Source organism: Anarhichas minor, unplaced genomic scaffold, assembly GCF_050575085.1.
Source record: "Anarhichas minor isolate MPS153535 unplaced genomic scaffold, ASM5057508v1 ptg000005l, whole genome shotgun sequence".
Taxonomy (NCBI): domain Eukaryota; kingdom Metazoa; phylum Chordata; class Actinopteri; order Perciformes; family Anarhichadidae; genus Anarhichas; species Anarhichas minor.
Genome location: NW_027466451.1, coordinates 329,922 through 353,486, shown reverse-complemented (window position 1 = coordinate 353,486; position 23,565 = coordinate 329,922). Strand labels below are relative to the sequence as shown.

At 44.4% G+C, this 23,565-nt stretch overlaps 33 non-coding genes across 33 annotated transcripts; all 33 read left to right on the top strand.

Annotated features, from left to right (window-relative positions):
• The first annotated feature begins 398 nt into the window (after positions 1-398).
• On the top strand, positions 399-470 carry trnag-ucc (transfer RNA glycine (anticodon UCC)). The gene has a single exon. It is a non-coding gene; the product is annotated as a tRNA-Gly (tRNA).
• A 531-nt stretch (positions 471-1,001) lies between these two features.
• trnag-ucc (transfer RNA glycine (anticodon UCC)) lies at positions 1,002-1,073 on the top strand. The gene has a single exon. It is a non-coding gene; the product is annotated as a tRNA-Gly (tRNA).
• Positions 1,074-1,595: 522 nt separating this feature from the next.
• trnag-ucc (transfer RNA glycine (anticodon UCC)) lies at positions 1,596-1,667 on the top strand. Its single transcript has one exon. It is a non-coding gene; the product is annotated as a tRNA-Gly (tRNA).
• A 523-nt stretch (positions 1,668-2,190) lies between these two features.
• trnag-ucc (transfer RNA glycine (anticodon UCC)) lies at positions 2,191-2,262 on the top strand. Its single transcript has one exon. It is a non-coding gene; the product is annotated as a tRNA-Gly (tRNA).
• Positions 2,263-2,793: 531 nt separating this feature from the next.
• Positions 2,794-2,865, top strand: trnag-ucc (transfer RNA glycine (anticodon UCC)). Its single transcript has one exon. It is a non-coding gene; the product is annotated as a tRNA-Gly (tRNA).
• Positions 2,866-3,388: 523 nt separating this feature from the next.
• Positions 3,389-3,460, top strand: trnag-ucc (transfer RNA glycine (anticodon UCC)). The gene has a single exon. It is a non-coding gene; the product is annotated as a tRNA-Gly (tRNA).
• A 517-nt stretch (positions 3,461-3,977) lies between these two features.
• trnag-ucc (transfer RNA glycine (anticodon UCC)) lies at positions 3,978-4,049 on the top strand. The gene has a single exon. It is a non-coding gene; the product is annotated as a tRNA-Gly (tRNA).
• A 531-nt stretch (positions 4,050-4,580) lies between these two features.
• On the top strand, positions 4,581-4,652 carry trnag-ucc (transfer RNA glycine (anticodon UCC)). The gene has a single exon. It is a non-coding gene; the product is annotated as a tRNA-Gly (tRNA).
• Positions 4,653-5,169: 517 nt separating this feature from the next.
• On the top strand, positions 5,170-5,241 carry trnag-ucc (transfer RNA glycine (anticodon UCC)). The gene has a single exon. It is a non-coding gene; the product is annotated as a tRNA-Gly (tRNA).
• A 523-nt stretch (positions 5,242-5,764) lies between these two features.
• On the top strand, positions 5,765-5,836 carry trnag-ucc (transfer RNA glycine (anticodon UCC)). The gene has a single exon. It is a non-coding gene; the product is annotated as a tRNA-Gly (tRNA).
• Positions 5,837-6,353: 517 nt separating this feature from the next.
• On the top strand, positions 6,354-6,425 carry trnag-ucc (transfer RNA glycine (anticodon UCC)). The gene has a single exon. It is a non-coding gene; the product is annotated as a tRNA-Gly (tRNA).
• Positions 6,426-6,956: 531 nt separating this feature from the next.
• On the top strand, positions 6,957-7,028 carry trnag-ucc (transfer RNA glycine (anticodon UCC)). Its single transcript has one exon. It is a non-coding gene; the product is annotated as a tRNA-Gly (tRNA).
• A 527-nt stretch (positions 7,029-7,555) lies between these two features.
• trnag-ucc (transfer RNA glycine (anticodon UCC)) lies at positions 7,556-7,627 on the top strand. The gene has a single exon. It is a non-coding gene; the product is annotated as a tRNA-Gly (tRNA).
• Positions 7,628-8,152: 525 nt separating this feature from the next.
• Positions 8,153-8,224, top strand: trnag-ucc (transfer RNA glycine (anticodon UCC)). The gene has a single exon. It is a non-coding gene; the product is annotated as a tRNA-Gly (tRNA).
• Positions 8,225-8,755: 531 nt separating this feature from the next.
• trnag-ucc (transfer RNA glycine (anticodon UCC)) lies at positions 8,756-8,827 on the top strand. The gene has a single exon. It is a non-coding gene; the product is annotated as a tRNA-Gly (tRNA).
• Positions 8,828-9,344: 517 nt separating this feature from the next.
• On the top strand, positions 9,345-9,416 carry trnag-ucc (transfer RNA glycine (anticodon UCC)). The gene has a single exon. It is a non-coding gene; the product is annotated as a tRNA-Gly (tRNA).
• Positions 9,417-9,941: 525 nt separating this feature from the next.
• On the top strand, positions 9,942-10,013 carry trnag-ucc (transfer RNA glycine (anticodon UCC)). Its single transcript has one exon. It is a non-coding gene; the product is annotated as a tRNA-Gly (tRNA).
• A 523-nt stretch (positions 10,014-10,536) lies between these two features.
• trnag-ucc (transfer RNA glycine (anticodon UCC)) lies at positions 10,537-10,608 on the top strand. The gene has a single exon. It is a non-coding gene; the product is annotated as a tRNA-Gly (tRNA).
• Positions 10,609-11,133: 525 nt separating this feature from the next.
• Positions 11,134-11,205, top strand: trnag-ucc (transfer RNA glycine (anticodon UCC)). Its single transcript has one exon. It is a non-coding gene; the product is annotated as a tRNA-Gly (tRNA).
• A 529-nt stretch (positions 11,206-11,734) lies between these two features.
• Positions 11,735-11,806, top strand: trnag-ucc (transfer RNA glycine (anticodon UCC)). The gene has a single exon. It is a non-coding gene; the product is annotated as a tRNA-Gly (tRNA).
• Positions 11,807-12,918: 1,112 nt separating this feature from the next.
• On the top strand, positions 12,919-12,990 carry trnag-ucc (transfer RNA glycine (anticodon UCC)). Its single transcript has one exon. It is a non-coding gene; the product is annotated as a tRNA-Gly (tRNA).
• Positions 12,991-13,519: 529 nt separating this feature from the next.
• Positions 13,520-13,591, top strand: trnag-ucc (transfer RNA glycine (anticodon UCC)). Its single transcript has one exon. It is a non-coding gene; the product is annotated as a tRNA-Gly (tRNA).
• A 521-nt stretch (positions 13,592-14,112) lies between these two features.
• trnag-ucc (transfer RNA glycine (anticodon UCC)) lies at positions 14,113-14,184 on the top strand. Its single transcript has one exon. It is a non-coding gene; the product is annotated as a tRNA-Gly (tRNA).
• Positions 14,185-14,709: 525 nt separating this feature from the next.
• Positions 14,710-14,781, top strand: trnag-ucc (transfer RNA glycine (anticodon UCC)). The gene has a single exon. It is a non-coding gene; the product is annotated as a tRNA-Gly (tRNA).
• A 517-nt stretch (positions 14,782-15,298) lies between these two features.
• trnag-ucc (transfer RNA glycine (anticodon UCC)) lies at positions 15,299-15,370 on the top strand. Its single transcript has one exon. It is a non-coding gene; the product is annotated as a tRNA-Gly (tRNA).
• Positions 15,371-15,895: 525 nt separating this feature from the next.
• Positions 15,896-15,967, top strand: trnag-ucc (transfer RNA glycine (anticodon UCC)). Its single transcript has one exon. It is a non-coding gene; the product is annotated as a tRNA-Gly (tRNA).
• Positions 15,968-16,492: 525 nt separating this feature from the next.
• Positions 16,493-16,564, top strand: trnag-ucc (transfer RNA glycine (anticodon UCC)). Its single transcript has one exon. It is a non-coding gene; the product is annotated as a tRNA-Gly (tRNA).
• Positions 16,565-17,093: 529 nt separating this feature from the next.
• trnag-ucc (transfer RNA glycine (anticodon UCC)) lies at positions 17,094-17,165 on the top strand. Its single transcript has one exon. It is a non-coding gene; the product is annotated as a tRNA-Gly (tRNA).
• Positions 17,166-18,281: 1,116 nt separating this feature from the next.
• Positions 18,282-18,353, top strand: trnag-ucc (transfer RNA glycine (anticodon UCC)). The gene has a single exon. It is a non-coding gene; the product is annotated as a tRNA-Gly (tRNA).
• Positions 18,354-18,882: 529 nt separating this feature from the next.
• Positions 18,883-18,954, top strand: trnag-ucc (transfer RNA glycine (anticodon UCC)). Its single transcript has one exon. It is a non-coding gene; the product is annotated as a tRNA-Gly (tRNA).
• A 1,116-nt stretch (positions 18,955-20,070) lies between these two features.
• trnag-ucc (transfer RNA glycine (anticodon UCC)) lies at positions 20,071-20,142 on the top strand. Its single transcript has one exon. It is a non-coding gene; the product is annotated as a tRNA-Gly (tRNA).
• A 517-nt stretch (positions 20,143-20,659) lies between these two features.
• trnag-ucc (transfer RNA glycine (anticodon UCC)) lies at positions 20,660-20,731 on the top strand. The gene has a single exon. It is a non-coding gene; the product is annotated as a tRNA-Gly (tRNA).
• A 523-nt stretch (positions 20,732-21,254) lies between these two features.
• On the top strand, positions 21,255-21,326 carry trnag-ucc (transfer RNA glycine (anticodon UCC)). Its single transcript has one exon. It is a non-coding gene; the product is annotated as a tRNA-Gly (tRNA).
• The last annotated feature ends 2,239 nt before the right edge of the window (positions 21,327-23,565 follow it).

Sequence of the window (23,565 nt, the reverse complement as noted above, 5' to 3'; positions counted from 1 at the left end):
GCTTGCGCGGCCAAAAATGTCTGGTGGATGATTGAATTTGTGTCTTGTTAAGGAGACTTGGTGACTTCTATGGACGTCAAAGTTTGTGGACGACAGGAGTTGCATTGTCTGACTTTTCTCCTTATCACATTTGATTTCTATTCAAGCTTGGGAACAATGTGGTGTGTATTTTAATTCTTAATTTAAGAATTTTGAAGCGTGCACCTCTTAGTTGACAAGGTTCCACCGAGACTTGGAACACTGGTTTCAGAGTCCAGAGTGCTGACCATTACACCATGGAACCCAGAGACCAGGCCTGTTGGTTAAGGTCGAAAGTAAATGTGTCATCACTCAATCGCATCTGCCAAATCACGTTTCGGTTTGCTCGACTTTGTGTCATTATGAACAGACCTATTTGTGCATTGGTGGTATAGTGGCTAGCATAGCTGCCTTCCAAGCAGTTGACCTGGGTTCGATTCCCAGCCAATGCAGTCGTTGAAGCTAGTTGTCATGTGTCAATTGATGGGATAGAGAAGGTGGCTGATCTTTTTCAACATTTTGGGGTTAATGTCTTTAATAACAAAGTGGTTGGAGATTGGCATGTGGCTGTGCTTGCGCGGCCAAAAATGTCTGGTGGATGATTGAATTTGTGTCTTGTTAAGTAGACTTGGTGACTTCTATGGACGTCAAAGTTTGTGGACGACAGGAGTTGCATTGTCTGACTTTTCTCCTTATCACATTTGATTTCTATTCAATCTTGGGAACAATGTGGCGGGTATTTTAATTCTTAATTTAAGAATTTTGAAGCGTGCACCCCTTAATTGACAAGGTTCCACTGAGACTTGGACTTGGAACGCTGGTTTCAGAGTCCTGAGTGCTGACCATTACACCATGGAACCCAGAGACCAGGCCTGTTGGTTAAGGTCGAAAGTAAATGTGTCATCACTCAATTGCATCTGCCAAATCACGTTTCGGTTTGCTCGACTTTGTGTCATTATGAACAGACCTATTTGTGCATTTGTGCATTGGTGGTATAGTGGCTAGCATAGCTGCCTTCCAAGCAGTTGACCTGGGTTCGATTCCCAGCCAATGCAGTCATTGAAGCTAGTTGTCATGTGTCAATTGATGGGATAGACAAGGTGGCTGATCTTTTTCAACATTTTGGGGTTAATGTCTTTAATAACAAAGTGGTTGGAGATTGGCATGTGGCTGTGCTTGTGCGGCCAAAAATGTCTGGTGGATGATTGAATTTGTGTCTTGTTAAGTAGACTTGGTGACTTCTATGGACGTCAAAGTTTTTGGACGACAGGAGTTGCATTGTCTGACTTTTCTCCTTATCACATTTGATTTCTATTCAAGCTTGGGAACAATGTGGGGGTCTTTTAATTCTTAATTTAAGAATTTTGAAGCGTGCACCCCTTAATTGACAAGGTTCCACCGAGACTTGGACTTGGAACGCTGGTTTCAGAGTCCAGAGTGCTGACCATTACACCATGGAACCCAGAGACCAGGCCTGTTGGTTAAGGTCGAAAGTAAATGTGTCATCACTCAATCGCATCTGCCAAATCACGTTTCGGTTTGCTCGACTTTGTGTCATTATGAACAGACCTATTTGTGCATTGGTGGTATAGTGGCTAGCATAGCTGCCTTCCAAGCAGTAGACCTCGGTTCGATTCCCAGCCAATGCAGTCGTTGAAGCTAGTTGTCATGTGTCAATTGATGGGATAGACAAGGTGGCTGATCATTTTCAACATTTTGGGGTTAATGTCTTTAATAACAAAGTGGTTGGAGATTGGCATGTGGCTGTGCTTGCGCGGCCAAAAATGTCTGGTGGATGATTGAATTTGTGTCTTGTTAAGGAGACTTGGTGACTTCTATGGACGTCAAAGTTTGTGGACGACAGGAGTTGCATTGTCTGACTTTTCTCCTTATCACATTTGATTTCTATTCAAGCTTGGGAACAATGTGGCGGGTCTTTTAATTCTTAATTTAAGAATTTTGAAGCGTGCACCCCTTAATTGACAAGGTTCCACCGAGACTTGGACTTGGAACGCTGGTTTCAGAGTCCAGAGTGCTGACCATTACACCATGGAACCCAGAGACCAGGCCTGTTGGTTAAGGTCGAAAGTAAATGTGTCATCACTCAATCGCATCTGCCAAATCACGTTTCGGTTTGCTCGACTTTGTGTCATTATGAACAGACCTATTTGTGCATTGGTGGTATAGAGGCTAGCATAGCTGCCTTCCAAGCAGTTGACCTGGGTTCGATTCCCAGCCAATGCAGTCGTTGAAGCTAGTTGTCATGTGTCAATTGATGGGATAGAGAAGGTGGCTGATCTTTTTCAACATTTTGGGGTTAATGTCTTTAATAACAAAGTGGTTGGAGATTGGCATGTGGCTGTGCTTGCGCGGCCAAAAATGTCTGGTGGATGATTGAATTTGTGTCTTGTTAAGTAGACTTGGTGACTTCTATGGACGTCAAAGTTTGTGGACGACAGGAGTTGCATTGTCTGACTTTTCTCCTTATCACATTTGATTTCTATTCAATCTTGGGAACAATGTGGCGGGTATTTTAATTCTTAATTTAAGAATTTTGAAGCGTGCACCCCTTAATTGACAAGGTTCCACTGAGACTTGGACTTGGAACGCTGGTTTCAGAGTCCTGAGTGCTGACCATTACACCATGGAACCCAGAGACCAGGCCTGTTGGTTAAGGTCGAAAGTAAATGTGTCATCACTCAATTGCATCTGCCAAATCACGTTTCGGTTTGCTCGACTTTGTGTCATTATGAACAGACCTATTTGTGCATTTGTGCATTGGTGGTATAGTGGCTAGCATAGCTGCCTTCCAAGCAGTTGACCTGGGTTCGATTCCCAGCCAATGCAGTCATTGAAGCTAGTTGTCATGTGTCAATTGATGGGATAGACAAGGTGGCTGATCTTTTTCAACATTTTGGGGTTAATGTCTTTAATAACAAAGTGGTTGGAGATTGGCATGTGGCTGTGCTTGTGCGGCCAAAAATGTCTGGTGGATGATTGAATTTGTGTCTTGTTAAGTAGACTTGGTGACTTCTATGGACGTCAAAGTTTTTGGACGACAGGAGTTGCATTGTCTGACTTTTCTCCTTATCACATTTGATTTCTATTCAAGCTTGGGAACAATGTGGCGGGTCTTTTAATTCTTAATTTAAGAATTTTGAAGCGTGCACCCCTTAATTGACAAGGTTCCACCGAGACTTGGACTTGGAACGCTGGTTTCAGAGTCCAGAGTGCTGACCATTACACCATGGAACCCAGAGACCAGGCCTGTTGGTTAAGGTCGAAAGTAAATGTGTCATCACTCAATCGCATCTGCCAAATCACGTTTCGGTTTGCTCGACTTTGTGTCATTATGAACAGACCTATTTGTGCATTGGTGGTATAGTGGCTAGCATAGCTGCCTTCCAAGCAGTTGACCTGGGTTCGATTCCCAGCCAATGCAGTCGTTGAAGCTAGTTGTCATGTGTCAATTGATGGGATAGACAAGGTGGCTGATCTTTTTCAACATTTTGGGGTTAATGTCTTTAATAACAAAGTGGTTGGAGATTGTCATGTGGCTGTGCTTGTGCGGCCAAAAATGTCTGGTGGATGATTCAATTTGTGTCTTGTTAAGGAGACTTGGTGACTTCTATGGACGTCAAAGTTTGTGGACGACAGGAGTTGCATTGTCTGACTTTTCTCCTTATCACATTTGATTTCTATTCAAGCTTGGGAACAATGTGGTGTGTATTTTAATTCATAGTTTAAGAATTTTGAAGCTTGCACCTCTTAGTTGACAAGGTTCCACCGAGACTTGGAACACTGGTTTCAGAGTCCAGAGTGCTGACCATTACACCATGGAACCCAGAGACCAGGCCTGTTGGTTAAGGTCGAAAGTAAATGTGTCATCACTCAATCGCATCTGCCAAATCACGTTTCGGTTTGCTCGACTTTGTGTCATTATGAACAGACCTATTTGTGCATTGGTGGTATAGTGGCTAGCATAGCTGCCTTCCAAGCAGTTGACCTGGGTTCGATTCCCAGCCAATGCAGTCGTTGAAGCTAGTTGTCATGTGTCAATTGATGGGATAGAGAAGGTGGCTGATCTTTTTCAACATTTTGGGGTTAATGTCTTTAATAACAAAGTGGTTGGAGATTGGCATGTGGCTGTGCTTGCGCGGCCAAAAATGTCTGGTGGATGATTGAATTTGTGTCTTGTTAAGTAGACTTGGTGACTTCTATGGACGTCAAAGTTTGTGGACGACAGGAGTTGCATTGTCTGACTTTTCTCCTTATCACATTTGATTTCTATTCAAGCTTGGGAACAATGTGGCGGGTATTTTAATTCTTAATTTAAGAATTTTGAAGCGTGCACCCCTTAATTGACAAGGTTCCACCGAGACTTGGACTTGGAACGCTGGTTTCAGAGTCCAGAGTGCTGACCATTACACCATGGAACCCAGAGACCAGGCCTGTTGGTTAAGGTCGAAAGTAAATGTGTCATCACTCAATCGCATCTGCCAAATCACGTTTCGGTTTGCTCGACTTTGTGTCATTATGAACAGACCTATTTGTGCATTTGTGCATTGGTGGTATAGTGGCTAGCATAGCTGCCTTCCAAGCAGTTGACCTGGGTTCGATTCCCAGCCAATGCATTCGTTGAAGCTAGTTGTCATGTGTCAATTGATGGGACAGACAAGGTGGCTGATCTTTTTCAACATTTTGGGGTTAATGTCTTTAATAACAAAGTGGTTGGAGATTGGCATGTGGCTGTGCTTGCGCGGCCAAAAATGTCTGGTGGATGATTGAATTTGTGTCTTGTTAAGTAGACTTGGTGACTTCTATGGACGTCAAAGTTTGTGGACGACAGGAGTTGCATTGTCTGACTTTTCTCCTTATCACATTTGATTTCTATTCAATCTTGGGAACAATGTGGCGGGTATTTTAATTCTTAATTTAAGAATTTTGAAGCGTGCACCTCTTAGTTGACAAGGTTCCACCGAGACTTGGAACACTGGTTTCAGAGTCCAGAGTGCTGACCATTACACCATGGAACCCAGAGACCAGGCCTGTTGGTTAAGGTCGAAAGTAAATGTGTCATCACTCAATCGCATCTGCCAAATCACGTTTCGGTTTGCTCGACTTTGTGTCATTATGAACAGACCTATTTGTGCATTGGTGGTATAGTGGCTAGCATAGCTGCCTTCCAAGCAGTTGACCTGGGTTCGATTCCCAGCCAATGCATTCGTTGAAGCTAGTTGTCATGTGTCAATTGATGGGATAGACAAGGTGGCTGATCTTTTTCAACATTTTGGGGTTAATGTCTTTAATAACAAAGTGGTTGGAGATTGGCATGTGGCTGTGCTTGCGCGGCCAAAAATGTCTGGTGGATGATTGAATTTGTGTCTTGTTAAGTAGACTTGGTGACTTCTATGGATGTCAAAGTTTGTGGACGACAGGAGTTGCATTGTCTGACTTTTCTCCTTATCACATTTGATTTCTATTCAAGCTTGGGAACAATGTGGCGGGTATTTTAATTCTTAATTTAAGAATTTTGAAGCGTGCACCCCTTAATTGACAAGGTTCCACCGAGACTTGGACTTGGAACGCTGGTTTCAGAGTCCAGAGTGCTGACCATTACACCATGGAACCCAGAGACCAGGCCTGTTGGTTAAGGTCGAAAGTAAATGTGTCATCACTCAATCGCATCTGCCAAATCACGTTTCGGTTTGCTCGACTTTGTGTCATTATGAACAGACCTATTTGTGCATTGGTGGTATAGTGGCTAGCATAGCTGCCTTCCAAGCAGTTGACCTGGGTTCGATTCCCAGCCAATGCATTCGTTGAAGCTAGTTGTCATGTGTCAATTGATGGGATAGACAAGGTGGCTGATCTTTTTCAACATTTTGGGGTTAATGTCTTTAATAACAAAGTGGTTGGAGATTGGCATGTGGCTGTGCTTGCGCGGCCAAAAATGTCTGGTGGATGATTGAATTTGTGTCTTGTTAAGTAGACTTGGTGACTTCTATGGACGTCAAAGTTTGTGGACGACAGGAGTTGCATTGTCTGACTTTTCTCCTTATCACATTTGATTTCTATTCAATCTTGGGAACAATGTGGCGGGTATTTTAATTCTTAATTTAAGAATTTTGAAGCGTGCACCTCTTAGTTGACAAGGTTCCACCGAGACTTGGAACACTGGTTTCAGAGTCCAGAGTGCTGACCATTACACCATGGAACCCAGAGACCAGGCCTGTTGGTTAAGGTCGAAAGTAAATGTGTCATCACTCAATCGCATCTGCCAAATCACGTTTCGGTTTGCTCGACTTTGTGTCATTATGAACAGACCTATTTGTGCATTGGTGGTATAGTGGCTAGCATAGCTGCCTTCCAAGCAGTTGACCTGGGTTGGATTCCCAGCCAATGCATTCGTTGAAGCTAGTTGTCATGTGTCAATTGATGGGATAGACAAGGTGGCTGATCTTTTTCAACATTTTGGGGTTAATGTCTTTAATAACAAAGTGGTTGGAGATTGGCATGTGGCTGTGCTTGCGCGGCCAAAAATGTCTTGTGGATGATTGAATTTGTGTCTTGTTAAATAGACTTGGTGACTTCTATGGACGTCAAAGTTTGTGGACGACAGGAGTTGCATTGTCTGACTTTTCTCCTTATCACATTTGATTTCTATTCAAGCTTGGGAACAATGTGGCGGGTATTTTAATTCTTAATTTAAGAATTTTGAAGCGTGCACCCCTTAATTGACAAGGTTCCACCGAGACTTGGACTTGGAACGCTGGTTTCAGAGTCCAGAGTGCTGACCATTACACCATGGAACCCAGAGACCAGGCCTGTTGGTTAAGGTCGAAAGTAAATGTGTCATCACTCAATCGCATCTGCCAAATCACGTTTCGGTTTGCTCGACTTTGTGTCATTATGAACAGACCTATTTGTGCATTTGTGCATTGGTGGTATAGTGGCTAGCATAGCTGCCTTCCAAGCAGTTGACCTGGGTTCGATTCCCAGCCAATGCAGTCGTTGAAGCTAGTTGTCATGTGTCAATTGATGGGATAGACAAGGTGGCTGATCTTTTTCAACATTTTGGGGTTAATGTCTTTAATAACAAAGTGATTGGAGATTGGCATGTGGCTGTGCTTGCGCGGCCAAAAATGTCTTGTGGATGATTGAATTTGTGTCTTGTTAAGTAGACACTTTTGGTGACTTCTATGGACGTCAAAGCTTGTGTACAACTGGAGTTGCATTGTCTGACTTTTCTCCTTATCACATTTGATTTCTATTCAAGCTTGGGAACAATGTGGCGGGTATTTTAATTCTTAATTTAAGAATTTTGAAGCGTGCACCCCTTAATTGACAAGGTTCCACTGAGACTTGGACTTGGAACGCTGGTTTCAGAGTCCAGAGTGCTGACCATTACACCATGGAACCCAGAGACCAGGCCTGTTGGTTAAGGTCGAAAGTAAATGTGTCATCACTCAATCGCATCTGCCAAATCACGTTTCGGTTTGCTCGACTTTGTGTCATTATGAACAGACCTATTTGTGCATTGGTGGTATAGTGGCTAGCATAGCTGCCTTCCAAGCAGTTGACCTGGGTTCGATTCCAAGCCAATGCATTTGTTGAAGCTAGTTGTCATGTGTCAATTGATGGGATAGACAAGGTGGCTGATCTTTTTCAACATTTTGGGGTTAATGTCTTTAATAACAAAGTGGTTGGAGATTGACATGTGGCTGTGCTTGCGCGGCCAAAAATGTCTGGTGGATGATTGAATTTGTGTCTTGTTAAGTAGACTTGGTGACTTCTATGGACGTCAAAGTTTGTGGACGACAGGAGTTGCATTGTCTGACTTTTCTCCTTATCACATTTGATTTCTATTCAATCTTGGGAACAATGTGGCGGGTATTTTAATTCTTAATTTAAGAATTTTGAAGCGTGCACCTCTTAGTTGACAAGGTTCCACCGAGACTTGGAACACTGGTTTCAGAGTCCAGAGTGCTGACCATTACACCATGGAACCCAGAGACCAGGCCTGTTGGTTAAGGTCGAAAGTAAATGTGTCATCACTCAATCGCATCTGCCAAATCACGTTTCGGTTTGCTCGACTTTGTGTCATTATGAACAGACCTATTTGTGCATTTGTGCATTGGTGGTATAGTGGCTACCATAGCTGCCTTCCAAGCAGTTGACCTGGGTTTGATTCCCAGCCAATGCAGTCGTTGAAGCTAGTTGTCATGTGTCAATTGATGGGATAGACAAGGTGGCTGATCTTTTTCAACATTTTGGGGTTAATGTCTTTAATAACAAAGTGGTTGGAGATTGGCATGTGGCTGTGCTTGCGCGGCCAAAAATGTCTGGTGGATGATTGAATTTGTGTCTTGTTAAGTAGACTTGGTGACTTCTATGGACGTCAAAGTTTGTGGACGACAGGAGTTGCATTGTCTGACTTTTCTCCTTATCACATTTGATTTCTATTCAAGCTTGGGAACAATGTGGCGGGTATTTTAATTCTTAATTTAAGAATTTTGAAGCGTGCACCCCTTAATTGACAAGGTTCCACCGAGACTTGGACTTGGAACGCTGGTTTCAGAGTCCAGAGTGCTGACCATTACACCATGGAACCCAGAGACCAGGCCTGTTGGTTAAGGTCGAAAGTAAATGTGTCATCACTCAATCGCATCTGCCAAATCACGTTTCGGTTTGCTCGACTTTGTGTCATTATGAACAGACCTATTTGTGCATTTGTGCATTGGTGGTATAGTGGCTAGCATAGCTGCCTTCCAAGCAGTTGACCTGGGTTCGATTCCCAGCCAATGCAGTCGTTGAAGCTAGTTGTCATGTGTCAATTGATGGGATAGAGAAGGTGGCTGATCTTTTTCAACATTTTGGGGTTAATGTCTTTAATAACAAAGTGGTTGGAGATTGGCATGTGGCTGTGCTTGCGCGGCCAAAAATGTCTGGTGGATGATTGAATTTGTGTCTTGTTAAGTAGACTTGGTGACTTCTATGGACGTCAAAGTTTGTGGACGACAGGAGTTGCATTGTCTGACTTTTCTCCTTATCACATTTGATTTCTATTCAATCTTGGGAACAATGTGGCGGGTATTTTAATTCTTAATTTAAGAATTTTGAAGCGTGCACCTCTTAGTTGACAAGGTTCCACCGAGACTTGGAACACTGGTTTCAGAGTCCAGAGTGCTGACCATTACACCATGGAACCCAGAGACCAGGCCTGTTGGTTAAGGTCGAAAGTAAATGTGTCATCACTCAATCGCATCTGCCAAATCACGTTTCGGTTTGCTCGACTTTGTGTCATTATGAACAGACCTATTTGTGCATTGGTGGTATAGTGGCTAGCATAGCTGCCTTCCAAGCAGTTGACCTGGGTTCGATTCCCAGCCAATGCATTCGTTGAAGCTAGTTGTCATGTGTCAATTGATGGGATAGACAAGGTGGCTGATCTTTTTCAACATTTTGGGGTTAATGTCTTTAATAACAAAGTGGTTGGAGATTGGCATGTGGCTGTGCTTGCGCGGCCAAAAATGTCTTGTGGATGATTGAATTTGTGTCTTGTTAAGTAGACTTGGTGACTTCTATGGACGTCAAAGTTTGTGGACGACAGGAGTTGCATTGTCTGACTTTTCTCCTTATCACATTTGATTTCTATTCAATCTTGGGAACAATGTGGCGGGTATTTTAATTCTTAATTTAAGAATTTTGAAGCGTGCACCTCTTAGTTGACAAGGTTCCACCGAGACTTGGAACACTGGTTTCAGAGTCCAGAGTGCTGACCATTACACCATGGAACCCAGAGACCAGGCCTGTTGGTTAAGGTCGAAAGTAAATGTGTCATCACTCAATCGCATCTGCCAAATCACGTTTCGGTTTGCTCGACTTTGTGTCATTATGAACAGACCTATTTGTGCATTTGTGCATTGGTGGTATAGTGGCTACCATAGCTGCCTTCCAAGCAGTTGACCTGGGTTTGATTCCCAGCCAATGCAGTCGTTGAAGCTAGTTGTCATGTGTCAATTGATGGGATAGACAAGGTGGCTGATCTTTTTCAACATTTTGGGGTTAATGTCTTTAATAACAAAGTGGTTGGAGATTGGCATGTGGCTGTGCTTGCGCGGCCAAAAATGTCTGGTGGATGATTGAATTTGTGTCTTGTTAAGTAGACTTGGTGACTTCTATGGACGTCAAAGTTTGTGGACGACAGGAGTTGCATTGTCTGACTTTTCTCCTTATCACATTTGATTTCTATTCAATCTTGGGAACAATGTGGCGGGTATTTTAATTCTTAATTTAAGAATTTTGAAGCGTGCACCCCTTAATTGACAAGGTTCCACTGAGACTTGGACTTGGAACGCTGGTTTCAGAGTCCAGAGTGCTGACCATTACACCATGGAACCCAGAGACCAGGCCTGTTGGTTAAGGTCGAAAGTAAATGTGTCATCACTCAATCGCATCTGCCAAATCACGTTTCGGTTTGCACGACTTTGTGTCATTATGAACAGACCTATTTGTGCATTGGTGGTATAGTGGCTAGCATAGCTGCCTTCCAAGCAGTTGACCTGGGTTCGATTCCCAGCCAATGCAGTCGTTGAAGCTAGTTGTCATGTGTCAATTGATGGGATAGACAAGGTGGCTGATCTTTTTCAACATTTTGGGGTTAATGTCTTTAATAACAAAGTGGTTGGAGATTGGCATGTGGCTGTGCTTGCGCGGCCAAAAATGTCTGGTGGATGATTGAATTTGTGTCTTGTTAAGGAGACTTGGTGACTTCTATGGACGTCAAAGTTTGTGGACGACAGGAGTTGCATTGTCTGACTTTTCTCCTTATCACATTTGATTTCTATTCAAGCTTGGGAACAATGTGGTGTGTATTTTAATTCTTAATTTAAGAATTTTGAAGCGTGCACCTCTTAGTTGACAAGGTTCCACCGAGACTTGGAACACTGGTTTCAGAGTCCAGAGTGCTGACCATTACACCATGGAACCCAGAGACCAGGCCTGTTGGTTAAGGTCGAAAGTAAATGTGTCATCACTCAATCGCATCTGCCAAATCACGTTTCGGTTTGCTCGACTTTGTGTCATTATGAACAGACCTATTTGTGCATTTGTGCATTGGTGGTATAGTGGCTAGCATAGCTGCCTTCCAAGCAGTTGACCTGGGTTCGATTCCCAGCCAATGCAGTCGTTGAAGCTAGTTGTCATGTGTCAATTGATGGGATAGACAAGGTGGCTGATCTTTTTCAACATGTTGGGGTTAATGTCTTTAATAACAAAGTGGTTGGAGATTGGCATGTGGCTGTGCTTGCGCGGTCAAAAATGTCTTGTGGATGATTGAATTTGTGTCTTGTTAAGTAGACACTTTTGGTGACTTCTATGGACGTCAAAGCTTGTGTACAACTGGAGTTGCATTGTCTGACTTTTCTCCTTATCACATTTGATTTCTATTCAAGCTTGGGAACAATGTGGTGTGTATTTTAATTCTTAATTTAAGAATTTTGAAGCTTGCACCTCTTAGTTGACAAGGTTCCACCGAGACTTGGAACACTGGTTTCAGAGTCCAGAGTGCTGACCATTACACCATGGAACCCAGAGACCAGGCCTGTTGGTTAAGGTCGAAAGTAAATGTGTCATCACTCAATCGCATCTGCCAAATCACGTTTCGGTTTGCTCGACTTTGTGTCATTATGAACAGACCTATTTGTGCATTTGTGCATTGGTGGTATAGTGGCTAGCATAGCTGCCTTCCAAGCAGTTGACCTGGGTTCGATTCCCAGCCAATGCAGTCGTTGAAGCTAGTTGTCATGTGTCAATTGATGGGATAGACAAGGTGGCTGATCTTTTTCAACATTTTGGGGTTAATGTCTTTAATAACAAAGTGGATGGAGATTGGCATGTGGCTGTGCTTGCGAGGCCAAAAATGTCTGGTGGATGATTGAATTTGTGTCTTGTTAAGGAGACTTGGTGACTTCTATGGACGTCAAAGTTTGTGGACGACAGGAGTTGCATTGTCTGACTTTTCTCCTTATCACATTTGATTTCTATTCAAGCTTGGGAACAATGTGGTGTGTATTTTAATTCTTAATTTAAGAATTTTGAAGCATCCACCTCTTAGTTGACAAGGTTCCACCGAGACTTGGAACACTGGTTTCAGAGTCCAGAGTGCTGACCATTACACCATGGAACCCAGAGACCAGGCCTGTTGGTTAAGGTCGAAAGTAAATGTGTCATCACTCAATCGCATCTGCCAAATCACGTTTCGGTTTGCTCGACTTTGTGTCATTATGAACAGACCTATTTGTGCATTGGTGGTATAGTGGCTAGCATAGCTGCCTTCCAAGCAGTTGACCTGCGTGCGATTCCCAGCCAATGCAGTCGTTGAAGCTAGTTGTCATGTGTCAATTGATGGGATAGACAAGGTGGCTGATCTTTTTCAACATTTTGGGGTTAATGTCTTTAATAACAAAGTGGATGGAGATTGGCATGTGGCTGTGCTTGCGCGGCCAAAAATGTCTGGTGGATGATTGAATTTGTGTCTTGTTAAGGAGACTTGGTGACTTCTATGGACGTCAAAGTTTGTGGACGACAGGAGTTGCATTGTCTGACTTTTCTCCTTATCACATTTGATTTCTATTCAAGCTTGGGAACAATGTGGTGTATTTTAATTCTTAATTTAAGAATTTTGAAGCGTCCACCTCTTAGTTGACAAGGTTCCACCGAGACTTGGAACACTGGTTTCAGAGTCCAGAGTGCTGACCATTACACCATGGAACCCAGAGACCAGGCCTGTTGGTTAAGGTCGAAAGTAAATGTGTCATCACTCAATCGCATCTGCCAAATCACGTTTCGGTTTGCTCGACTTTGTGTCATTATGAACAGACCTATTTGTGCATTTGTGCATTGGTGGTATAGTGGCTAGCATAGCTGCCTTCCAAGCAGTTGACCTGGGTTCGATTCCCAGCCAATGCAGTCGTTGAAGCTAGTTGTCATGTGTCAATTGATGGGATAGACAAGGTGGCTGATCTTTTTCAACATTTTGGGGTTAATGTCTTTAATAACAAAGTGGTTGGAGATTGGCATGTGGCTGTGCTTGCGCGGCCAAAAATGTCTTGTGGATGATTGAATTTGTGTCTTGTTAAGTAGACACTTTTGGTGACTTCTATGGACGTCAAAGCTTGTGTACAACTGGAGTTGCATTGTCTGACTTTTCTCCTTATCACATTTGATTTCTATTCAAGCTTGGGAACAATGTGGTGTGTATTTTAATTCTTAATTTAAGAATTTTGAAGCTTGCACCTCTTAGTTGACAAGGTTCCACCGAGACTTGGAACACTGGTTTCAGAGTCCAGAGTGCTGACCATTACACCATGGAACCCAGAGACCAGGCCTGTTGGTTAAGGTCGAAAGTAAATGTGTCATCACTCAATCGCATCTGCCAAATCACGTTTTGGTTTGCTCGACTTTGTGTCATTATGAACAGACCTATTTGTGCATTTGTGCATTGGTGGTATAGTGGCTAGCATAGCTGCCTTCCAAGCAGTTGACCTGGGTTCGATTCCCAGCCAATGCAGTCGTTGAAGCTAGTTGTCATGTGTCAATTGATGGGATAGACAAGGTGGCTGATCTTTTTCAACATTTTGGGGTTAATGTCTTTAATAACAAAGTGGTTGGAGATTGGCATGTGGCTGTGCTTGCGTGGCCAAAAATGTCTTGTGGATGATTGAATTTGTGTCTTGTTAAGTAGACACTTTTGGTGACTTCTATGGACGTCAAAGCTTGTGTACAACTGGAGTTGCATTGTCTGACTTTTCTCCTTATCACATTTGATTTCTATTCAAGCTTGGGAACAATGTGGTGTGTATTTTAATTCTTAATTTAAGAATTTTGAAGCGTCCACCTCTTAGTTGACAAGGTTCCACCGAGACTTGGAACACTGGTTTCAGAGTCCAGAGTGCTGACCATTACACCATGGAACCCAGAGACCAGGCCTGTTGGTTAAGGTCGAAAGTAAATGTGTCATCACTCAATCGCATCTGCCAAATCACGTTTCGGTTTGCACAACTTTGTGTCATTATGAACAGACCTATTTGTGCATTGGTGGTATAGTGGCTAGCATAGCTGCCTTCCAAGCAGTTGACCTGGGTTCGATTCCCAGCCAATGCAGTCGTTGAAGCTAGTTGTCATGTGTCAATTGATGGGATAGACAAGGTGGCTGATCTTTTTCAACATTTTGGGGTTAATGTCTTTAATAACAAAGTGGATGGAGATTGGCATGTGGCTGTGCTTGCGCGGCCAAAAATGTCTGGTGGATGATTGAATTTGTGTCTTGTTAAGGAGACTTGGTGACTTCTATGGACGTCAAAGTTTGTGGACGACAGGAGTTGCATTGTCTGACTTTTCTCCTTATCACATTTGATTTCTATTCAAGCTTGGGAACAATGTGGTGTGTATTTTAATTCATAGTTTAAGAATTTTGAAGCGTGCACCTCTTAGTTGACAAGGTTCCACCGAGACTTGGAACACTGGTTTCAGAGTCCAGAGTGCTGACCATTACACCATGGAACCCAGAGACCAGGCCTGTTGCTTAAGGTCGAAAGTAAATGTGTCATCACTCAATCGCATCTGCCAAATCACGTTTCGGTTTGCTCGACTTTGTGTCATTATGAACAGACCTATTTGTGCATTTGTGCATTGGTGGTATAGTGGCTAGCATAGCTGCCTTCCAAGCATTTGACCTGGGTTCGATTCCCAGCCAATGCAGTCGTTGAAGCTAGTTGTCATGTGTCAATTGATGGGATAGACAAGGTGGCTGATCTTTTTCAACATTTTGGGGTTAATGTCTTTAATAACAAAGTGGTTGGAGATTGGCATGTGGCTGTGCTTGCGCGGCCAAAAATGTCTGGTGGATGATTGAATTTGTGTCTTGTTAAGTAGACTTGGTGACTTCTATGGACGTCAAAGTTTGTGGACGACAGGAGTTGCATTGTCTGACTTTTCTCCTTATCACATTTGATTTCTATTCAAGCTTGGGAACAATGTGGTGTGTATTTTAATTCTTAATTTAAGAATTTTGAAGCGTCCACCTCTTAGTTGACAAGGTTCCACCGAGACTTGGAACACTGGTTTCAGAGTCCAGAGTGCTGACCATTACACCATGGAACCCAGAGACCAGGCCTGTTGGTTAAGGTCGAAAGTAAATGTGTCATCACTCAATCGCATCTGCCAAATCACGTTTCGGTTTGCACAACTTTGTGTCATTATGAACAGACCTATTTGTGCATTGGTGGTATAGTGGCTAGCATAGCTGCCTTCCAAGCAGTTGACCTGGGTTCGATTCCCAGCCAATGCAGTCGTTGAAGCTAGTTGTCATGTGTCAATTGATGGGATAGACAAGGTGGCTGATCTTTTTCAACATTTTGGGGTTAATGTCTTTAATAACAAAGTGGATGGAGATTGGCATGTGGCTGTGCTTGCGCGGCCAAAAATGTCTGGTGGATGATTGAATTTGTGTCTTGTTAAGGAGACTTGGTGACTTCTATGGACGTCAAAGTTTGTGGACGACAGGAGTTGCATTGTCTGACTTTTCTCCTTATCACATTTGATTTCTATTCAAGCTTGGGAACAATGTGGTGTGTATTTTAATTCATAGTTTAAGAATTTTGAAGCGTGCACCTCTTAGTTGACAAGGTTCCACCGAGACTTGGAACACTGGTTTCAGAGTCCAGAGTGCTGACCATTACACCATGGAACCCAGAGACCAGGCCTGTTGCTTAAGGTCGAAAGTAAATGTGTCATCACTCAATCGCATCTGCCAAATCACGTTTCGGTTTGCTCGACTTTGTGTCATTATGAACAGACCTATTTGTGCATTTGTGCATTGGTGGTATAGTGGCTAGCATAGCTGCCTTCCAAGCATTTGACCTGGGTTCGATTCCCAGCCAATGCAGTCGTTGAAGCTAGTTGTCATGTGTCAATTGATGGGATAGACAAGGTGGCTGATCTTTTTCAACATTTTGGGGTTAATGTCTTTAATAACAAAGTGGTTGGAGATTGGCATGTGGCTGTGCTTGCGCGGCCAAAAATGTCTGGTGGATGATTGAATTTGTGTCTTGTTAAGTAGACTTGGTGACTTCTATGGACGTCAAAGTTTGTGGACGACAGGAGTTGCATTGTCTGACTTTTCTCCTTATCACATTTGATTTCTATTCAAGCTTGGGAACAATGTGGTGTGTATTTTAATTCATAGTTTAAGAATTTTGAAGCGTGCACCTCTTAGTTGACAAGGTTCCACCGAGACTTGGAACACTGGTTTCAGAGTCCAGAGTGCTGACCATTACACCATGGAACCCAGAGACCAGGCCTGTTGGTTAAGGTCGAAAGTAAATGTGTCATCACTCAATCGCATCTGCCAAATCACGTTTCGGTTTGCTCGACTTTGTGTCATTATGAACAGACCTATTTGTGCATTTGTGCATTGGTGGTATAGTGGCTAGCATAGCTGCCTTCCAAGCAGTTGACCTGGCTTCGATTCCCAGCCAATGCAGTCGTTGAAGCTAGTTGTCATGTGTCATTTGATGGGATAGACAAGGTGGCTGATCTTTTTCAACATTTTGGGGTTAATGTCTTTAATAACAAAGTGGTTGGAGATTGGCATGTGGCTGTGCTTGCGCGGCCAAAAATGTCTTGTGGATGATTGAATTTGTGTCTTGTTAAGTAGACACTTTTGGTGACTTCTATGGACGTCAAAGCTTGTGTACAACTGGAGTTGCATTGTCTGACTTTTCTCCTTATCACATTTGATTTCTATTCAAGCTTGGGAACAATGTGGTGTGTATTTTAATTCTTAATTTAAGAATTTTGAAGCGTCCACCTCTTAGTTGACAAGGTTCCACCGAGACTTGGAACACTGGTTTCAGAGTCCAGAGTGCTGACCATTACACCATGGAACCCAGAGACCAGGCCTGTTGGTTAAGGTCGAAAGTAAATGTGTCATCACTCAATCGCATCTGCCAAATCACGTTTCGGTTTGCTCGACTTTGTGTCATTATGAACAGACCTATTTGTGCATTTGTGCATTGGTGGTATAGTGGCTAGCATAGCTGCCTTCCAAGCAGTTGACCTGGGTTCGATTCCCAGCCAATGCAGTCGTTGAAGCTAGTTGTCATGTGTCAATTGATGGGATAGACAAGGTGGCTGATCTTTTTCAACATTTTGGGGTTAATGTCTTTAATAACAAAGTGGTTGGAGATTGGCATGTGGCTGTGCTTGCGCGGCCAAAAATGTCTTGTGGATGATTGAATTTGTGTCTTGTTAAGTAGACACTTTTGGTGACTTCTATGGACGTCAAAGCTTGTGTACAACTGGAGTTGCATTGTCTGACTTTTCTCCTTATCACATTTGATTTCTATTCAAGCTTGGGAACAATGTGGTGTGTATTTTAATTCTTAATTTAAGAATTTTGAAGCGTCCACCTCTTAGTTGACAAGGTTCCACCGAGACTTGGAACACTGGTTTCAGAGTCCAGAGTGCTGACCATTACACCATGGAACCCAGAGACCAGGCCTGTTGGTTAAGGTCGAAAGTAAATGTGTCATCACTCAATCGCATCTGCCAAATCACGTTTCGGTTTGCTCAACTTTGTGTCATTATGAACAGACCTATTTGTGCATTGGTGGTATAGTGGCTAGCATAGCTGCCTTCCAAGCAGTTGACCTGCGTGCGATTCCCAGCCAATGCAGTCGTTGAAGCTAGTTGTCATGTGTCAATTGATGGGATAGACAAGGTGGCTGATCTTTTTCAACATTTTGGGGTTAATGTCTTTAATAACAAAGTGGATGGAGATTGGCATGTGGCTGTGCTTGCGCGGCCAAAAATGTCTGGTGGATGATTGAATTTGTCTTGTTAAGGAGACTTGGTGACTTCTATGGACGTCAAAGTTTGTGGACGACAGGAGTTGCATTGTCTGACTTTTCTCCTTATCACATTTGATTTCTATTCAAGCTTGGGAACAATGTGGTGTGTATTTTAATTCATAGTTTAAGAATTTTGAAGCGTGCACCTCTTAGTTGACAAGGTTCCACCGAGACTTGGAACACTGGTTTCAGAGTCCAGAGTGCTGACCATTACACCATGGAACCCAGAGACCAGGCCTGTTGCTTAAGGTCGAAAGTAAATGTGTCATCACTCAATCGCATCTGCCAAATCACGTTTCGGTTTGCTCGACTTTGTGTCATTATGAACAGACCTATTTGTGCATTTGTGCATTGGTGGTATAGTGGCTAGCATAGCTGCCTTCCAAGCAGTTGACCTGGGTTCGATTCCCAGCCAATGCAGTCGTTGAAGCTAGTTGTCATGTGTCAATTGATGGGATAGACAAGGTGGCTGATCTTTTTCAACATTTTGGGGTTAATGTCTTTAATAACAAAGTGGTTGGAGATTGGCATGTGGCTGTGCTTGCGCGGCCAAAAATGTCTGGTGGATGATTGAATTTGTGTCTTGTTAAGTAGACACTTTTGGTGACTTCTATGGACGTCAAAGCTTGTGTACAACTGGAGTTGCATTGTCTGACTTTTCTCCTTATCACATTTGATTTCTATTCAAGCTTGGGAACAATGTGGTGTGTATTTTAATTCTTAATTTAAGAATTTTGAAGCGTCCACCTCTTAGTTGACAAGGTTCCACCGAGACTTGGAACACTGGTTTCAGAGTCCAGAGTGCTGACCATTACACCATGGAACCCAGAGACCAGGCCTGTTGGTTAAGGTCGAAAGTAAATGTGTCATCACTCAATCGCATCTGCCAAATCACGTTTCGGTTTGCTCGACTTTGTGTCATTATGAACAGACCTATTTGTGCATTTGTGCATTGGTGGTATAGTGGCTAGCATAGCTGCCTTCCAAGCAGTTGACCTGGGTTCGATTCCCAGCCAATGCAGTCGTTGAAGCTAGTTGTCATGTGTCAATTGATGGGATAGACAAGGTGGCTGATCTTTTTCAACATTTTGGGGTTAATGTCTTTAATAACAAAGTGGTTGGAGATTGGCATGTGGCTGTGCTTGCGCGGCCAAAAATGTCTTGTGGATGATTGAATTTGTGTCTTGTTAAGTAGACACTTTTGGTGACTTCTATGGACGTCAAAGCTTGTGTACAACTGGAGTTGCATTGTCTGACTTTTCTCCTTATCACATTTGATTTCTATTCAAGCTTGGGAACAATGTGGTGTGTATTTTAATTCTTAATTTAAGAATTTTGAAGCGTCCACCTCTTAGTTGACAAGGTTCCACCGAGACTTGGAACACTGGTTTCAGAGTCCAGAGTGCTGACCATTACACCATGGAACCCAGAGACCAGGCCTGTTGGTTAAGGTCGAAAGTAAATGTGTCATCACTCAATCGCATCTGCCAAATCACGTTTCGGTTTGCTCAACTTTGTGTCATTATGAACAGACCTATTTGTGCATTGGTGGTATAGTGGCTAGCATAGCTGCCTTCCAAGCAGTTGACCTGCGTGCGATTCCCAGCCAATGCAGTCGTTGAAGCTAGTTGTCATGTGTCAATTGATGGGATAGACAAGGTGGCTGATCTTTTTCAACATTTTGGGGTTAATGTCTTTAATAACAAAGTGGATGGAGATTGGCATGTGGCTGTGCTTGCGCGGCCAAAAATGTCTGGTGGATGATTGAATTTGTCTTGTTAAGGAGACTTGGTGACTTCTATGGACGTCAAAGTTTGTGGACGACAGGAGTTGCATTGTCTGACTTTTCTCCTTATCACATTTGATTTCTATTCAAGCTTGGGAACAATGTGGTGTGTATTTTAATTCATAGTTTAAGAATTTTGAAGCGTGCACCTCTTAGTTGACAAGGTTCCACCGAGACTTGGAACACTGGTTTCAGAGTCCAGAGTGCTGACCATTACACCATGGAACCCAGAGACCAGGCCTGTTGCTTAAGGTCGAAAGTAAATGTGTCATCACTCAATCGCATCTGCCAAATCACGTTTCGGTTTGCTCGACTTTGTGTCATTATGAACAGACCTATTTGTGCATTTGTGCATTGGTGGTATAGTGGCTAGCATAGCTGCCTTCCAAGCAGTTGACCTGGGTTCGATTCCCAGCCAATGCAGTCGTTGAAGCTAGTTGTCATGTGTCAATTGATGGGATAGACAAGGTGGCTGATCTTTTTCAACATTTTGGGGTTAATGTCTTTAATAACAAAGTGGTTGGAGATTGGCATGTGGCTGTGCTTGCGCGGCCAAAAATGTCTGGTGGATGATTGAATTTGTGTCTTGTTAAGTAGACTTGGTGACTTCTATGGACGTCAAAGCTTGTGTACAACTGGAGTTGCATTGTCTGACTTTTCTCCTTATCACATTTGATTTCTATTCAAGCTTGGGAACAATGTGGCGGGTATTTTAATTCTTAATTTAAGAATTTTGAAGTGTGCACCCCTCAATTGACAAGGTTCCACCGAGACTTGGAACACTGGTTTCAGAGTCCAGGGTGCTGACCATTACACCATGGAACCCAGAGACCAGGCCTGTTGGTTAAGGTCGAAAGTAAATGTGTCATTACTCAATCGCATCTGCCAAATCACGTTTCGGTTTGCTCGACTTTGTGTCATTATGAACAGACCTATTTGTGCATTGGTGGTATAGTGGCTAGCATAGCTGCCTTCCAAGCAGTTGACCTGGGTTTGATTCCCAGCCAATACAGTTGTTGAAGCTAGTTGTCATGTGTCAATTGATGGGATAGACAAGGTGGCTGATCTTTTTCAACATTTTGGGGTTAATGTCTTTAATAACAAAGTGGTTGGAGATTGGCATGTGGCTGTGCTTGCACGGCCAAAAATGTCTGGTGGATGATTGAATTTGTGTCTTGTTAAGTAGACTTGGTGACTTCTATGGACGTCAAAGTTTGTGGACGACAGGAGTTGCATTGTCTGACTTTTCTCCTTATCACATTTGATTTCTATTCAAGCTTGGGAACAATGTGGCGGGTATTTTAATTCTTAATTTAAGAATTTTGAAGCGTGCACCCCTCAATTGACAAGGTTCCACCGAGACTTGGACTTGGAACACTGGTTTCAGAGTCAAGGGTGCTGACCATTACACCATGGAACCTAGAGACCAGGCCTGTTGGTTAAGGTCGAAAGTAAATGTGTCGTCACTCAATCGCATCTGCCAAATCATGTTTTGGTTTGCTCGACTTTGTGTCATTATGAACAGACCTATTTTTGCATTGGTGGTATAGTGGCTAGCATAGCTGCCTTCCAAGCAGTTGACCTGGGTTTGATTCCCAGCCAATGCAGTTGTTGAAGCTAGTTGTCATGTGTCAATTGATGGGATAGACAAGGTGGCTGATCTTTTTCAACATTTTGGGGTTAATGTCTTTAATAACAAAGTGGTTAGAGATTGGTATGTGGCTGTGCTTGCGCGGCCAAAAATGTCTGGTGGATGATTGAATTTGTGTCTTGTTAAGTAGACTTGGTGACTTCTATGGACGTCAAAGTTTGTGGACTCCTTCCACACCCGCTGCAGCACGCCTTGACTCAGGCGCAGAGATACAAACTGAGACCAACCTACGGCACATGGGCGGAGTGAGAGTGCGTCTGCATTAGTGTGGCGTATCCTGCCTGGTGCTCCACGTTGAAGTCGAAAGCCTGGAGCTCCTCCAACCACCTGGCCACCTGCCCCTCCGGCTCCTTGAATGTCATGAGCCACTGCAGAGCAGAGTGGTCCGTCCTCACAGTGAATGGCAGGCCACACAAATAGTACTTGAAATGCCTGATTGACAGAACCACTGCCAAGAGCTCCCTGCAGGTGACGCAGTAGCGCCGCTCAGCTTTGTTGAACGCCCGGCTGAAGTACGCCACCACTCGCTCCCCCTCGGGTCCCGCCTGGGAAAGCACTCCTCCGACACCTGCCCCGCTAGCGTCCGTGTCCGGTGTGAATGGTAAGCTGGGGTCGGCTGGGGAAAGCACCGGAGCCTCACTCAGGGCGCACCGAAGACTGCTGAATGCCGTCTGGCATTGCTCCGTCCACGAAAAGTCTCTGTCCTTCTGCAGCAGCTGAAACAGGGGCGCAGCAGTGCAAGCAAACCCTCGTACAACCCTCCTGTAGTACGAGGCCAGGCCCAAAAAACTCTTCAGCTGTTTTTGGTTGGTGGGAATGGGCCAGTCGGTGACTGCCTCCACCTTATCCTGCATGGTGCCGATGCCTTCACCCCCTACCCGGTGTCCCAAGAAGGATACCTCTCTCTGCATGAAGTGGCACTTATCCGGGTGCAGCTTCAGGCCTGCTGCTCTGATCTTTCCCAGCACCACCCGTAGTGAAGCCAGGGCTTGCTCGAATGAGTTACCATGAACCAGGATGTCGTCCAGGTAAACCAGGCACTGCTGACGGGGGACCCCTTCCTTTGTGGGCGGCACTTGATAGGTCGCGCGTCCCCTGTGTCAATCTCGTGCTGTACTAGATGAGTTTGCCCTACCTCGTCCTCACTCCTGGCGAAACTGCCTCGAAACTTTAGCAGAAGCTGCCACAGCTGTTCCTGCTGCTGAGGATGTAAGCCGCCACAGTTCTTGCTCCACACCTCCCTTACCGCAACCAGAGTCCCCTCCTCCTCCTCCAACCCAGGCGGGGTTGGGGTTGCGTAGGCCATGGTGGGGTCAGATGGGGAAGAGCCACCCTGGGTGGGTTCCTCAGGGAGGCAGGCGATGGGTGGCAGGTTGCCAGATACAGTCTCTGGGGTAGAGGCACCCTGGGTGGGTTCCTCAGGGAGGCAGGCGATGGGTGGCAGGTTGCCAGATACAGTCTCTGGGGTAGAGGCACCCCTTGTGGGTTCCTCGGGGAGGCAGGCGATGGGTGGAAGGTTGCCGGATACAGTCTCTACCGCACTTGCGGATGGTGTGAGAGGTCTTGGAGGAGGCACAGTAGGGGTGTGGATGGTGGTCATCGTGATAGCAGGCCCCCCCTTTGAACCTCACTGTGCCTCGTTGCAAGTCCAGCTGGCAGCCTGTGGCCTTCAAAAAGTCCAAACCCAGAATACATGGATCCTGCACTGAAGCTATCCACACCCGGTACAGTACAGTCATCCCCCCACAGATATAGTCAACAGACATATGCCTTTCATGGGTGCCAGCTCTCCGGTGACTGTGTGCAATCGCACAGCAGTGGGGTCGAACAGAGTCCCGTCCGGGACCATATCCGGCCTCACCAATGTTACTGTTGATCCTGTGTCCACTAATGCAAAACAGGGCACTCCTTCCACAGTGACAGGGACGAAACAAGAATCGCCCTTACCGGTACGTCCCACTGCAACGACAGGCACCAAGCATGCGCTGTCATCTGCTTCTGGGGGAAGTGGAACCTGGCTCCCCCGGCTGTGATGTTGGGCTCCTCCATCTGATGTTGAGGCTTGTGAAGACAGGGTTGGAGTTAGGGCCGGGGTCCGCATATCCTCCTCTATATGCGGGCCCTGAGCCGTTTCCCTGAGACTTGCTTGACTTGGGGCACTCCCTGGCAAAGTGCCCTGGTTTACCACACCCCCA